Below are 15,828 nucleotides of genomic sequence, written 5' to 3'. Positions count from 1 at the left end.
ACACACTGTTTGTGTATTTATTATTTACTGAACTACACAGATCCCATTGACTTTAAACAACTCACTTAGTTTGATGGAATTCCTCTGGGTACTCTTCCACTTTTCTACACCTTTGAACATACTGTTGCCTATACCTGGAAGATTTTCCCCCTCAATCTACATAATGAGCTCCTAGATGTCAGTGTTAGTTTCCTAGGGCTGCTGTAACAAAGTACCCACCACTGGTTCTTAAAACAACAGAAATGTATTTTCTCCCAGCTCACGGCTAGAAATCCAAAAGCAAGGTATCAACGTGGCTATTCTTCTCAAACATATAGAGGACAATTCTTCCTTGCCTCATCTACCAATCAGCCAGGGACCAAAGTGAGTAATGAAATAGGAGCAAAGAAAGATGACATTGTATTTTTTATAAGGTTAATGGCTAAAATAGTATTATAATAATCCAGGAAAAATAGGAGAAGAGAATTCGTGTTAGCTAATGCTGGCTTTGGGGATGGAATGTGGGGAAAGGATTCAAGAGAGCCTGTAGGGATAAAAATTGTTAGGATGTGAGAACTTAACTACATGTACAGTATTAAAGAAGTCATTAAAGACCACTTGGATGTATCAAGCCTAGATGAACTTGGGCTGATTCTGGAAGATTCTGTAAGATTCTGGCTGATTCTGGAAGATTTTCTGGGTCACTGAAGCATGTGTATGTGAAGTGTCCTGCAAATGGAAGGAGAAGTGAGTCTGCCACTCAGGAAACGCACTGGACTAATATTGATGAAGGTTTGTGCCAGGAGACCATAGGCCTCATGGAACTGTAAAGAAGGATGGATAAAAAACAATCAGGGAAGAAATGGTAAGGAGATGAAAAGAGATGAAAAGATGCTTTGTTCAGTAGACATACTGGATAAAGGATGGGAGAGGCCAGTGTGAGCGCAGAGTTGTGGAACTGATAAGTGAAAATTCACAAAATGCATGGAAATCTTTAAAAGGTCACAAGTCTAGAAATAATAGAAGAATTATAGAAGGTTTTCAGTAACCAGGTGAGAGGATTAGTGAGAAGGGGATCAGCCCAACATTAAGAGAGGTTTGTTCAGGCCCGGGAGAAGGCGGAACCTGCAAATGACTGATTTGGAGGGAAGATGAAGATCCTTGTAATCAAAGAATACTAACCTGACCCTTTTCTTTTGAGACTTTAGGGAAATGTTAATCATTCCCTGCAAGAATGTGAAATTGTGCCTTAGCAATTTATTGGGGATATTAGAGGAGGAGAAAAATTGTACTTTATGAGGAAATCTTTCTTTTAATTTTATTAGCACCTACTTCAAAGAGTTACTAGAGAAATTAATCTGACCCCAAATTCCTTAGCAGAAAGAAACTCATTGAGTTTCAAATGAGTAGAAAGCAATACTGTCAGTTTAACAGACTAGGGATAGGCTCCATTACCTTCAGCTATTTTAATACCCTGATACTGGCTCAATTTAGCAAGAATGTGACTAAACCTATCCCTTATCTTTGTGATGTCAGAGGATCCCAGCAGAAATACCTTATTGGGATCTGCCTCCCCACGCAGCTCCAGAAGCAGCAGGAAATGGGCATAATCAGAGGGAACAGGAAGAGATTAGTCGTCCTTGGGAATGAGACTGTGGCCTCTACTGATAAACATTAGATATCACAGGTGGGCTAACAGACAATAACTTATCTGTAATAATACAATTAGTTTGATAGGAACAAAAATAAGACAGACCACATGGCGTAATATTTTTGGAGCTTTCAATCATACAGATTTTGCCCTAGTCAGATAGATCCTATTAATACTTTCATTTCTTTAATTTTTCTGGCCTAACTTAGAAAGTTATAGCGTGTTAATGTGCAAGGAGCAAACTATTGTGAAGTATTCCCAAATCACTGTACTTGAAAGGATTTTTCGTAACATTGAAAAGGGTCGTAACAAGTAGTTACAGCAGTGAGTTTTCCTTAGGATTTGGCTTTCAGACATTTTAAACATTATAATAAAAATCACTAAAACCCACTATGTGCATACATCTGCATGTACAGATCAGGGTGAATTTTAAAGACTTCATTTGGACTTAAAGGATGTATAGAAATGCAATAATCTGAACTGGTAAGAATGCCTATCTGATGGAAAGGATTAAGAATGGTGGGGTTAAAGATCAACATTATCTTTGCAAATGAATTGTTCAGACATAAAGCAGAAAACATGAGTCTAAAATCAAGATACTTCTATTTCATTTGGCAATTGTTCCTGGAAACTATGAATCCAAGAGAAGCTGGGAGTTGATTACATTTACAATGTGACTCTATCAAGGTAAAATGCAAACTTTCCCACTCAGAGGTTGCTTAGAAGCCACATTTCTTTTCTTTATCTTGCTTGTCCTAGTTTTGACTATTTGTAATCAGCAACCTCATTCAAGGTCAGAGTCAGAAAGAACCAGAGATTTAAAGGTAAACTGTGCCAAGGCTGAACAGCTGTCCCCAATCTGGGTTCTTCCTGTCGCTGCTGTGATGTAGTACTCAACTCCCTGCTCTCCCCACAGATGTCACAGGAAATGCATCAGAGAGGTCTAATGGCAGTGAATCAGATGCACATGTTCCTTAGTATGTGGTGATGGGCATCCTCGAAGAGCCTGCCACAGACAGCCCTCTCTCCAAGCTAGAATGAATGCCCAGCGTCCACACAAGCTGTGGTAAAGAATCCCCACACTTCCCCTTTCTCTATACACTGTCAATACAGGAATTTCAGAGCTGCTTGGAGTATTTGGGGGGGGGGGGTTGGGGAGTGAGTGCGGTTCTGTAATTGAGCTTAGTCACGTCTTCATGTGAGAGAAAAGTGCAACGGGTCCCCATAGGGACTTTTCTGCCCTGCAATATCAGAGCACATGGAACAGTTTAGCCAGAGAATAGGCTCAATTCCATGTTTTGAAATTTAATTTTCAGTCCATCCGTTATGGTCAATCAAAAAACCTCTTGGTGAGTGAAACCTGACGTTACAATGTTTCTGAATCTCATTTGTCCCATCATCACAGTTAATTATTGCTTTTGGCACGTAACAGATATTTAGATGTTTTGCTGGACTGTTGGAAGCAACAAACATCCCATTATTATAATCTATCACATGACAGAAATGCTGCAATTTCAACTAGATGTCCAGCATCCTGCCCACAGGTCACCACTAAATATCCCCTCACTCAGGGAAGTGGCAGATCCATTTGTTGTCCCAAATGCAAGAGTCCCTCTAGATTCCTGCTTCTTTGCTACCCTCAAAATTACAAAATTACTAAATCCTATGAATTCCACCTCAAAAAATCTTTAATCACCTTGGATCTTTCAGTTATTTTAAAAACACCTCTTATAAGAATCATTGTACTAGGTGGGTTGCCTCAGGGGCTCAGTCACTTAAGTGCCCAACTCTTGATTTCTGCTCAGATCACGATCGCATGGTTTGTGAGATGGAGCCCAGCATCAGGCTCAGCGCTGACAGTGTGGAGCGTGCATGGAATTCTCTCCCTCTTTCTCTGCCCCTCTCCTGCTGCTCTCTTTGTCTCTCAAAAGAAATAAAAAATAAACTTTAAAAATATCATTGTATTAGCTTTCTTTTTTTTTTAATGTTTATTTATTTTTGAGAGAGACAGAGCATGCATGTAGGATGGGCAAAGACAGAGGGAAACAGAATACAAAGCAGGCTCCAGGCTTTGAGCCATCAGCACAGAGCCTGACACAAAGCTTGAACCACAAACCATGAAATCATGACCTGAGCCCAAGTCAGATGCTTAACCATCTGAGCCACCCAGGCACCCCTTGTTATACTAGCTTTCTAACAGATGTCTGCCCACCTTTTGCCTCCTCTGTCCATGCTTTCCATGACCATCAGTGCAGGATGGGCATTCTCATGTACAACTATGACCTTACTGCTCCCTCACACGAATTCCACCATGATTTTCTATTGCATACAACAAAGTGTAAACTGTTTGCACCATGTACAAATTCCTGCATTAGCTGGTCCCTACCTCTTCAGTCTTCTCTCAGGAAACTGCTCCCCATCTGTTTCCCTCTCCTTGCCTTTTAGGTTTCAGCAATGCTAAACCGTTTGAAGTCATCAAAATATTACAATGTATGTCATACAATATTCAAGACACAGAGAATGTTCTCTATGTTCTCTCTGTCTTGAATGCTTTTATGCTCTCCTCTATCTAGTAAATTCCTCAAATTGAATAAAAAATGCTATGTGATGAAGTATTCTGATATGCCCAGTGGTAAAAAGTTGCATATCACATATCAAATAAACTTTGTATGTAACTCATTTATGAAAATTGTCATGTTGTATTGTTAATGCTTGTTTTGTTTCTCTTACCCACTAATCTATGGCTTTGTTGATTACATAAGCATCATATCTTTTGCTTTCTTTGAATCTATACAGGATTTACTTGCTTTTGCTTTCTTTGAATCTGCACAGGATTTACTTGCTTTTTCACTCAACATTATTTTTCTGAATCATCCATATTGATTTGTTTAGCTGCAGTTGCTTATTTTGCATTCTGTGTAGTATTCTACTAGTATTCCATTTAATGGATGTATTACAATATTTTACCCATTCTGCCATCAATGGAATTTTGTGTTGTAGGATTCTTATAGATAATGCTGTGTGAAGTCTTGCTCATATCTCCAGGTGCACATGTGCAGGCTTTCTTCTAGAGTATGTATCTGAAGGTAGAGTTGCTGGATTGTAAATTGTGTGCCTTTTCAACTTTTCAGATAATTCAAATGTTTTCCAAAATAGCTTGCTAAAGTGTAGTTTTTTCCAAAACTATATTGGCCTGTCAAACTTTTATTGGCCTAGGCCAACGAAATATAATGTTTGGGGTTATCTTTTCAATGAAAATCATCAGTGTCTTTGCCAGAAAAGATTTATTTGCATTGTTTTAAGCAAGAGTCACTTCCATTGTTATCATCTTCTTACAAATTCCCACACATTTGCATTACTATCAGTTTCCAATAAAGGCTACCCTTTTACAGTGCAAAAGAGTATGGTCAATAGAAAGTCAACCCGAGGTATATACCCCAATAAAGTCAGATCATCCCGAGAGATCTGCTAGCCAGGGATCTGCAAACTATAGCTGGCTGGACAAATCCAATAGTCATCAGTAGCCTGCTTTTATGGGGCCCACAAGCTAAGATACTTTTTAAGGGGTTGTAAAATAAGAAAAAGAAGATGTGCAACAGAAATGTATGTGGACAGTCCAAAACATTAACTATCTGGCCCTTTGCAGAGCAAGTTTTCCTACTCTTGTGCTAGCCAATGCCCAAAACTCTATTGAAAAGACAGCCAATAATATCATTTGTCCTTTACAAGGACAACTTTTTTTTTTGTTTTTACTCCCAGTGGATTGTACAGATTAATACTCTTCCCAGCACTACGTAAGAAGTCACACTGAGTAAAACTTGGGTTTACATTGGAGTTTTCATTCTATTAATGAGATTGTATATCTTCTTATATGCTATGGTCATTTTTATTTAGCCTTTGTTTTAATGTCTATCTTTTAATCCATTTGGGGGGATTGTCTGGCTTTTATTTGAACTACTTTACATATTCTAATAATTTTCCACTTTAATATGTTATAGATCTTTCCCTAGTGCTTTGCTTTTTATTTTCTTTATAAAGGTTTTTTGCAAACAAATAGAATTTAATTTGTAAATTAAATTTAGCAATCGCTTTATGTTTTGAGTTTTTGGGGCTTTTAAACAATTCCTTATTGCAAGGCCATAAAGAGATTTTCTATATATACTGATTAAAAAATAAGAGTTAGGCCCCAAATCGAGTCACTAGTGCTAAGCCCCACTTCAGCAAACCAAGACTTAATATCTAATGTAATAGCAGTTTCAAGCTCTCCCAGAAATGTAATCTTAAACCAGTCAATCTGGTTTAAGCAGTAGTGAAGTAATCCATCTGATAGACCCCTTTCTGTCCCCCAAAGGAAGATGAGATAATCCACTCTTCCATTGTGCCTGCCCCCTTTGCCTATAAAAGTCTCCCAGTTTGTATAGCTCTTTGAAACTCCTTTCTATTTGCCAGATGGGATGCTGCCTGATTCATGAATCATTGAATAAAGCCAATTAGATCTTCATATTTACTCAGCTGAATTTTTAAAAACAGATTTGGTGGCAGTGGTGGCAAACATAAGAAGCAAACTCCTGATAACTTCAAAGAGGACAAGAAAAACAGGAGTGGTAACCTGGGAACCCTTTGAGTTCTGTCTTGCTCACCATTTCCACCATTCTGCCATTTCGAGGACTGTGGGTAAGTTTCTCTCGATTCTAGGCTCCATCTCTTTGTGAAGCTCCTGACCTAATTGACTTTCTAGTCAGTTCCCTATTTGATTAGAAACCCCAGACCTTAATTCTGTCCCCAAATTCTACTTTGGAAACTGCTGGTAATTTAGTCTGCAGTTCTACATTTGTTTGGAGTTCTTCATGAGAATCCATGTCAGGAAGTGCTGGTGCAGCGGTATTTCCCCATTTGTTTGCAATGAGTCTGTAATCCTTATTCTTTGGGGTCCACTGGTTGAGTCCTCTCCCCAATCCCTAGGTTCCGTATTGGGAAATGCTAGTAGTTGGGTTGGATTCAATTTAAAAACTAGACTGGGTCCAAGATCAGACTAGGTCAGACTTAAGAAGTGGGCTGGATCTGGGATCAGACTGGGTCCAGCTTAAGCTGAACTGGTCTACTAAGTAAAGGCCATATTGCTCATGGGAATCTTGGAAGATAACATCCACAAAACATGGTGGGCATGGGTTGAACACTAAAATGCTGTTAGAGTATTTGCCACCTAACTCTGAAAAGACTCCTGGGTTAGGATAAGTTTATTACAGAACAGATTAGTTTGACATTAAGTCACCTGCCAACCTCAAGAAAACCTCTATGCAATGAGGTTCATTCTAAAATATCACACAATCTCCAGCCCAGTGGCGCATCTTCCTAAGGTATTAGTTTGGTTCCAAGAGATCCAAAGGCTTAACTGAAAAAGAATGGGGTACTTAAATCTGCTTATTTGACATCTAATTGCTATGGTCCTGGAACTTTTAAATATTTACAAAAATGACAAAATCTTACCCTCAAACCCCCTAGAATTAGACAAGATCATTGTTTTGTGTCCTGAACACTTAGTGACTGTCAGCTTGGGGTTCTTAAAATATGGCTAGACAGAAATGTGGGTTGAACTCTATTTATGGTTAAGGGTCCTACAAAACTGCTGTCAGCCTTCAGGGAGGGAAATTATAATTGCCATTCTGAGGAATGTTCCAATTAGCTAAGATCACTTAAGAAGTGCATTTAAAAATAGTGTTCCCATATTAAATAAACAGAATGAGATACCTATTTTAATAGGCACATGGAAGTCTTCAGAACTCTTCAGGATTCTAAAATAGCTTCACTGAAAAAAAAAAATCACACACACACACAAATAACACGAGAGGCACCTGAAATGAAAGAAGGACGCAGCTCCTACTGTACTTCTCCTTTCTCTTTCTCCTTTCCTTCCTCCTTTATGGCACTCATTCTATCATTTATCCTCTGTCTACATTGTCTTTCCACTCTAAAGAGACTATAAGACCACAAGTGCAAGTCCAAAAAGTCAGTGGCCTTACAGATACCCCTGTATCTACCGTCAAGGGGGAACCTCCTTATGGACCCCTCCCAGAGTTGATGATGACACACTGAGGAATTTTCTGGTAAACTACTATGTTATTCCCTTAAACAGCTAAGGGAAACTAAAATTACAGTTAAAGAAAAACCTTTCCAAATTCATAGATACCAGAGCTACACCCTCTGCTTTAAACCCCACTTGTAGCCTGTCAATGAGATCCTAGGAAAACTGGCAGAAACCACCTAAGGTGAGGGTCCTCACCAGAGTGAGCTCTTCCAGATCTCTGTCTGTATTACCTGACAAAGAGAGAAAAGGAAAATAGAATAGCTTTCGCAGTCAGTTCGTGGATGCCTAAGTCCAAGGGGTTTTTCAGTACTGCCAGAAATATTTACCGCTTTCCCAGATGAAACTGAAAGATATTTAAAAGAATTTGTTTTAATTGTCAGCCAAACTAGAAGCTGATATTCAGAAACTGACGGGATTTTTTTTTAAGGTCTTTTCCCCCAAGCTAAAATAAAACTCTTACCTTCTTATCAAGGCATCTCCTTGAAATACAAACTTCAGGGAGGTAATTCTCAACAGGAAAAAAAAAAGGGGGAGGAAGGGAAGAGGCTTTAAAATACAAACTGCTAGGGGTGCCTGGATGGCTCAGGTGGTTGAGCGTTCGACTTCAGCTAAGGTCTTGATCTCCCAGTTCGTGGGTTTGAGCCCCGTGTCAGGCTCTGTGCTGGCAGCTCAGAGCCTGGAGCCTGCTTCCAATTCTATGTGTCCCTCTCTCTCTGCCCCTTCCCTGCTCATGATCTGTCTCTCTCTGTCTCTCGAAAATAAATAAATGTTAAAAAAAATTAAAAAGTAAAATAAAATACAAACTGCTATAGAAGATCCCTTGCCCAAAATCTAGCCCACAGCTTCCATAAGATTACTTGTCAAGATTACTTGTCCAATCCTTGGCTGAAATGTTCAATGTACTTATAGGAGTCATGTTAGTATTGTTATTCAAATCTTCTGGGTCCTTATTAATTTGTTCTTGTGATTTATCAAATATTGAGAAAAGTGTATTAAAAAATCATCCTTATCATGGAGATGCCTGGGTGGTTCAGTGAGTTGAGCTTCCAACTTCAGCTCAGGTTATGATTTCATGGTTTGTGAGTTTGACCCCATGTTGGACTCTGTGCTGACAGCTCAGAGCCTGGAGCCCGCTTCAGATTCTGTGTCGCCTCTCTCTACCCCTCCCCTGCTCATGCTCTGTCTCTCTCTCTCTCTCTCTCTCTGAAAAATAAATAAACATTAAAATATTTTTTAAATAAAAATAAAATCATCCACCATGATGAATTATCAATTTCTTTTTATAGTTGTGTTATTTTTTGCAATATATATTTAAAATTTATGCCACTGGATGTAATCACATTTAGAATTATATTACCCTGCTGAACTGATTACTTTCTTTTTTTGGTAAAATTGAAGTCATTTTATCTGATTACAGTATTGTTATACCAGTTGTCTTTTGGTTAATATTTGACATATGTTTATCCGTCACTTTGCTTTCAACAATTCTATATTCTAATATCTTAGATTTGTCTCTTAAATAGAAGATAGCTGCATTTTGTCTATTTATTGCATTACAATCTTTGTCCAGCAACTGGAGAATTAAGTCCATTATGTTTATTATAATTGATACATTTAGATTTATTTCTACTATCTTATTTTTGTCTTTATGTCTTTTCTAAAGTTTCCTTTTTTTCTTTCCTTATTTTTCCTTAGATTGTCTTTTATTAATTCTAGTTTTATTTTCCCTCTGCAACATTTGACCTCAATGCACTCAATCTCTCCTCATTGAGTACTTATACTAGTAATTTTTACATGTATAATTAATTTATTAAAGTCTAAAATAATTATCACTATCTCCCTTTCCAAAACATAAATAAGCACTGTAGAGTGCTTTAGCTCTAATTAAACTCTCAAGTTATACACTATTATTGTCTAATGTTTTAGTTGATCTTTTTTATCCCCAGACCTTCTTTGTTTTTAGTTTTTATTCAAATTTCAGTTAGTTAGCCTACAGTGTAATGTTAGTTTTAGGTGTATAATTTAGCGATTTAGCGCTTGCATACAACGTCTGGTGTTCATCACAAGTGCGCTTTTTAATCCCCTTCACCTATTGCATCCATCCCTCCCCGCCCCCCAACCATCAGTTTGTTATCTATAGTTAAGAGTCTGTTTCTTGGTTTGCCTCTCTCTTTCTTTTCCCTTTGCTCCTTTGTTTTGTTCCTTAAATTACACATATGAGGGGCACCTGGGTGGCTCAGTCTATTAAGTGTCCGACTTTGGCTCAGGGCTCTATACTGACAGCTCAGAACCTGGAGCCTGCTTCAGATTCTGTGTTTCCCTCGTTCTTTGCCCTTCCCCTACTCTCTCTCCCAAACATAAATAAACATTACAAAAAAATGTTTTTTAATTCCACATATGAATGAAATCGTATGATATATGTCTTTTCTTGACTGACTGATTTCACTTAGCATAATACTCTCTAGCTCCATCCACGTTGCTGCAAATGGCAAGATGTCATTCTTTTTTTCATCATCATCTTTATTAAAATTGATTTAACTTATGTTATTTTTATATTATTTTATCTTTTACATTTGAAAAAATATGAAATAAAAATTCAAAGGTTATAAGATGGTAGTGGTGGACTATCCTGAGAATGTATTTCAAAAGCCAGCTGGTATCTAAATAAATACTTTTTCTCATCAAGGTATTTAGTGCCAGAAGTAATTTTCATATTGTTTAATGAAATACATTAGGTCTATTTCCATCTAGATTCTTCCAAAATTCTTCATAGGGTTATAAATGATGCAAAATATAAGAAATACAGTTGAGTGCATATGTAATAAGAGTTTTTACATTTTGTAATAAATTCTAAGAGACCTTGGGGACATTCCTAAAAGAAAAGGTGAAGGTAAATATGATTCTTTTTTTAGTGTGTAAAATATATACCACTGTTTTGCCTAGTTGTATTTTTTAAAAATTTTACTGTTAAGATTTATTAATTTTTTAAAATTTACATCCAAGTTAGTTAGCATATAGTACAACAATGATTTCAAGAGTGAAGATGTCATTCTTTTTGATCACTGAGTAATATTCCAGTTGATGGACATTTGGGCTTTTTCTATCATTTGGCTATTGTGGATAATGCTGCTATAAATATTGGGATGCATGTATCCCTTCAAATTAGTATTTTTGTAGTCTTTGGGTAAACACCTAGTAGTGCAATTGCTGGGTTATAGAGCAGTTATACTTTTAACTTAAAAAAAATTTATTTATTTATTTATTTTGAAGGGGGAAGGGGTAAAGAGAGAGGGAGAGAGAGAATCCCAAGCAGGCTCCATACTGTCAGCACAGAGCCCAAGGTAGGACTTGAATCCACGAACCGTGAGATCATGACCTGAACAGAGACCAAAAGTCAGATGCTTAACTGACTGAGCCACTCAACGCCCCTGTTTTTAACTTTTTGAGTAAACTCCATACTATTTTCCCCAGTTTGCATTCCCACCACAGTGCATAAGTGTCCCTTTTTCTACACATCCTTGCCAACACCTGTCATTTCTTGTTGATTTTAGCCATTTTGATAGATGTGAGATAATACCCCACGGTAATTCTGATTTATATTTCCCTGATGATGAAGGATGTTGAACATCTTTTCATGTGTCTGTTGGCCATCTGTGTGCCCATTTTTTAAGTCAATGTTTACTTAGATTTGCTTGTGTTGTTACTATATTCTTTGCTTATCACTCCTTTAATATCTTATCTATCTAGTATTGATGCAGGCAGGCTGAGTCCAAGAACCCAGGAGAGGGTATCACAGGACCAGTCAAGAGGGTCCTTGGCTCCACGCAGTATAGAAATCAAATGCAAGCCTCAGAAAGTGAAAACAGAGTTTATTGAATAGGGTGAGTGACAGAGGATAAGAGACAGAATGCCAGGGGAACCACCAAAGAAAAGGACATGAGTCCTCATGGCCTGGGGCTTATCCTGGAAAAAGATCTAGGGTATGTATATCTTCAGGAATCCATGGTAGTGTCCAATCAAAGGTGAATGTCAGGTGAACAAGAGGTGTTATTCCATAAATTGCTGAAGGTAGTACTGATGCCAGTATCAGTTGAGGTTTGTTTGAAGCTAATGTCCTGGAACATATTGGGATCTGGCTCCTCTTAGGCATTATCAGGTGTTTGAGACCTAGGACAAAATTCAGAGAAAAATTCACTTTTTCTTCCCCCTTAAAGTGGGAACATAGCTTCTTTGGCTTATTCAGAGGCAAAATATGGAATATGAATAAACGGCGCCTAGCAAACAAAACCAAACCAAACCAAACAGTAAAGGTGGAGCCTTCTAAAAATGGTAAGTAAGGAATCATGGGAATCTGCTCCCCAAACCAAGAGCACACTCTATACACTGTATGTTGGCTAACTTGACAATACATTATATTTTTTAAAAATAAATAAAATAAAACTAAAGTTTTGAAAATAAATAAATAAATAAATGAAATGGAGTCACTTCAGCTTTCCAACTTCAGTATCATTTTGTTTTATAAATTCATTCTCAGTACGTTCCTTAGTGAGAACTAAGCAATAATAATTCTCTCGATTTTTGTTTGGCATTGTCTAGCTGGAACCACTTTATGACAAACTTTTAACTTGGGAATTTTCAGGCCACAGAATTAGTATAAATCCTAGCCCTGCTGTCCATCTGAAGTGTGGGCTGATTATGAATTTTCACCAGTAGCTTCTTGGTGTAAATTGACCGGCCTGAGTCAAGGCTGAAGAAGGCCACCTCACTCAGGTGTGGGGTAGGGAGCGGAGGGAGAGAGTGGGAATGGGGTTTGAGTTTTGTTTTTTTCTTTTTCTACTCCCCCTTTGGACTGCAGATGTTTCTTTTCAGTGGCCTCAGCTTTGTGCAGGAATCTCTGAGTTAACTTTTCCCCTTACTCTCTAAGAAGTCCCCAGCCCTTACAAGTCCTGTTAAAATTGCAGCTGTAGGTTTGGTGAGGCCCACAGATAGGTAGATGCCCCAGGGCAGTGCCATCTTGCGTACTTAGAAGGCTTTCTGAATCTATGACCCTGATTTTGGCTTTTCCTTTACTTTCTTGCTGGCTCAGTGGTGCATTTAAAGGACCTCTAAAAAATACAGAATCAAGCATTTCTAAGTGTTGTGGATGCGGACAGCCCTCAAGAATCTACTCTGTAACTTACTGGAAGCAATGCATCATTCTACTCTTCACGTCTTATGCAAGGAGGCTGGGGGGACTAATTTCTGGTCCATCTCTGTAACTCGCTGAATTGCATGACCTTATACAACCGCTGTAAATCCCAGGTTTTCTGAGTTTCCTAACCTGGGGACTCTTTCTTTATTAGATCCCTTAAAAGAGAACTCTTCTCAAACTTGGTGAACCTCCTTCTGGGAAGAGATTGAACACTCCTGATGAAACCCTTTAAATTCTGGTAAACTTTATTAAGATGAAGACGTCTTGTGGTAAACACACCCTCTTAACTCTCAGCTGAAAGACAGTCTAAAAACGACCTTAACTACTCCTTCTTTCATTTTCTGTATATTCTCTATCCATTCTTTTTTTCCTGTAAAATGCCCCTCCCAAAAGTAAGTAGATCTTTGAATTGTCTTCCTGCAGGGTTTTTACCTCTTGCAACAAGACAGAACTAAAACTATGATATCTGCTTATCATTGAGTAGTCTGAAAAGTTCTCGTTAATAAATCTTTAATTTTTAAAAGAATTTAAATGAATTACCTTTATTTTCAACTTTCAGGTACAAGTTTAGAGGCACTAAACACAAATCAGACTGTCTTGTTTTCTACTGGTAATTAGAAATTCCTGAACTGCAAGGGTATTCTATTACCTTCCAAAAGAACCTTTTTCTGTTTAAAATTTTTGTGCAAATTGGAAAACAAAATGTTGCTTGAAAAGTTTAAATGGAAATGTTAAGATCAGACATGGATTTAACTTGCATTTTCTGTTGATATGCAAATTTGGGGATTATTTTGGCCAGGCACCCCCCCATATTCATTATTATGGTAATCAGAAGAAACATATTACATTTTTAATACATGAGGCTCCCTATGAAGAAACTGAGGTCTGGTTACATGGAGAAAAAGGACTTCTCTAACTGCTTTTAGTTCACTGTTGATTATGTAAGGTCGAAATAACATTTTGGTAATTTAGCTGAAAAGTAATAAAAATTAAGCGCTGGAGTGTTAGAAGATCTAGATTTCTCACACAATGAATTTTAGTAAATCACCTACCTTCAGTCCTTTCTGTAAAATGAGGAGAACAGTAACTCAGCATTTGAATCAAAATGAACTGATTCATTCATTCAGCCAGGGGCTCCAGGTTGACTCAGTCAATAGAACATGAGACTCTTGATTTTAGGGTTTGTAGGTTCCATCCCCGATCCCTACATTGGGCGTAGAAATTACTTAAAAATAAAATCTTAAAAAAATGAACTGAGTTCATATTCCAGTTGAAACAGTTCTCGGTGGTTTTAACCTGGCCAAGCTCCTTATGCTCATTTATGGGGCAATTGCATCCATATTTTAGGGTTGTTGTGAGGATTAAGTGGTTTCTAACACATGCACCAGATAAGAGTAAAGCAGACAGGTACGGAGAGAGTTCTTTTGAACCTTATATATTAGATTGATGCATATTAATTTAGTTATTTAATGATTATTTTAACTTCAAAAAAATATCTCTACGTTGTATCCATGTATTATTTCATTAGCAAGTAGTACTTTTTCTCCTAGCCTTTCAGCTCTACCATGTAAAGAATGTAAAATCTGTCAGTTACTTGATGTTGAAAACAGATAATTGCGAGTTCAGGAAAAATCACCTGTGTTTCAGTATGACTTGCTCAGGGTGTGTGTGTGTGTGTGTGTGTGTGTGTGTGTGTGTGTGTGCATGAGCAATTAGACATGATCTGGAAAAGGAAAGGAATGCTGTTGAAGCTACTCATATATGCTTGGCATTGAATAATTGAACTAAAAATCATGTGAGCAAAACAAAACCCCAAAACCACACCAATAGGGGAGGTCTAGTTCTTCTGAGCTCCTTGACACTTAGAGCTGCTGAAGGTAGCTTTTATAAAGAAATCTCCTTTGTGCAAAAAGTTCTTTTTAATTTCCTCGAGGAGGAATCTCATGTATTATGTGAAAATGGTGTTCTGCTTGACCCCAGGACAGTGACGAGGGTCCAGACACATTATAGCTAATTTTAGAAGGCAGAGCAGACACACCTTAGCTTATTTTTCTATGACTTTCACTCCTGTCCCCAACCCTTGGATATATACATCACTAGATTCCCAAGAGTCAGGAGGTGGGTGTGAGGTGTTTCAGTACAGAATATAGCTCTTGACATCATTTTGGTCTGACCAAGAAAAAGAAAGTAAGAGAAGAAAGAGAAGAGAGAGAAAGCAAAGAGAGAGGAGGAGAAAGACAGGAAGAAAGAAAAGGCAGAGGGGTCAAAAAAGAAAGGAAACAAAACAGAGGAAAGGAGAGAACATAAAAAATAGGAAAGGAAGGAAGCTTGGGTGGAGGGAGGAGAAGGAGCGAGAAGGAGAGTGAAAGAAGAATGTGAGAAGAGAATCATTTTTGTCCCAGGTTGACTAGGGAGAGCCACAGATCCTTCATCACAATCTCGAAGAGGCAATGCATTGTTTTCTTGAAAGCTCTGAAGCTAAGCAATTCCAAGAATGTTTGGCAAAGCCCTTTGGGGAGGGGTGAGGTGGGGGGGCTTTCTCGCATGCAGGGACACCCGGCCCCCACACATGATGTGACGGGGTTCGGGAGACCTAGCGGAAACCTTCAGGTCACCCAGGGAACTGCTCTTCACGCTCGTCCTGCGGCGGCGGCGGGAGGGGTTGGGGGGGGTGAGAGCGCCGAGACGCGCGGGGCGCCGAGATGTGCAAGTGGCGAAGCTTGAGCTTGACCGCGCGCAGGCGGGAGCAGCTGCCCAACTCCCGGCGCGGGATCTGCTAGGAGGCCGCGGTGAGTCCCTCTGGGTGCGGGTCCGAGGGATGCCGGGTCCCCCCTCGCTCCCCCGGCCCGGCCCGCTGCCGGGCCGGACCCTCCCGGGAGTCCGGCATCGGCTCGGCGCCGCCGCCCGCCGCCGGCAGCCCGC

At 38.8% G+C, this 15,828-nt stretch overlaps 1 protein-coding gene and 1 long non-coding RNA gene across 2 annotated transcripts in view; one reads left to right on the top strand and one right to left on the bottom strand.

The window, feature by feature from the left end:
* Window positions 1-11,567: 11,567 nt before the first annotated feature.
* LOC115291783 lies at window positions 11,568-14,037 on the bottom strand. The gene is made up of 2 exons (XR_003908669.1): window positions 13,959-14,037; window positions 11,568-11,882 (listed from the first exon to the last, which is right to left on the bottom strand). It is a non-coding gene; the product is annotated as an uncharacterized LOC115291783 (long non-coding RNA).
* A 1,573-nt stretch (window positions 14,038-15,610) lies between these two features.
* MME (membrane metalloendopeptidase) overlaps window positions 15,611-15,828 on the top strand; it is a 96,665-nt gene continuing 96,447 nt past the window's right edge. Inside the window, exon 1 of the mRNA XM_029940015.1 lies at window positions 15,611-15,695. The gene's annotated coding sequence lies outside the window, so the exon portion shown is untranslated. The remainder of the gene's footprint in view (window positions 15,696-15,828) is intronic.

The sequence above is a fragment of the Suricata suricatta genome, chromosome 5 (genome assembly GCF_006229205.1).
Source record: "Suricata suricatta isolate VVHF042 chromosome 5, meerkat_22Aug2017_6uvM2_HiC, whole genome shotgun sequence".
Taxonomy (NCBI): domain Eukaryota; kingdom Metazoa; phylum Chordata; class Mammalia; order Carnivora; family Herpestidae; genus Suricata; species Suricata suricatta.
This window is presented reverse-complemented; position numbering and strand designations above follow the sequence as displayed.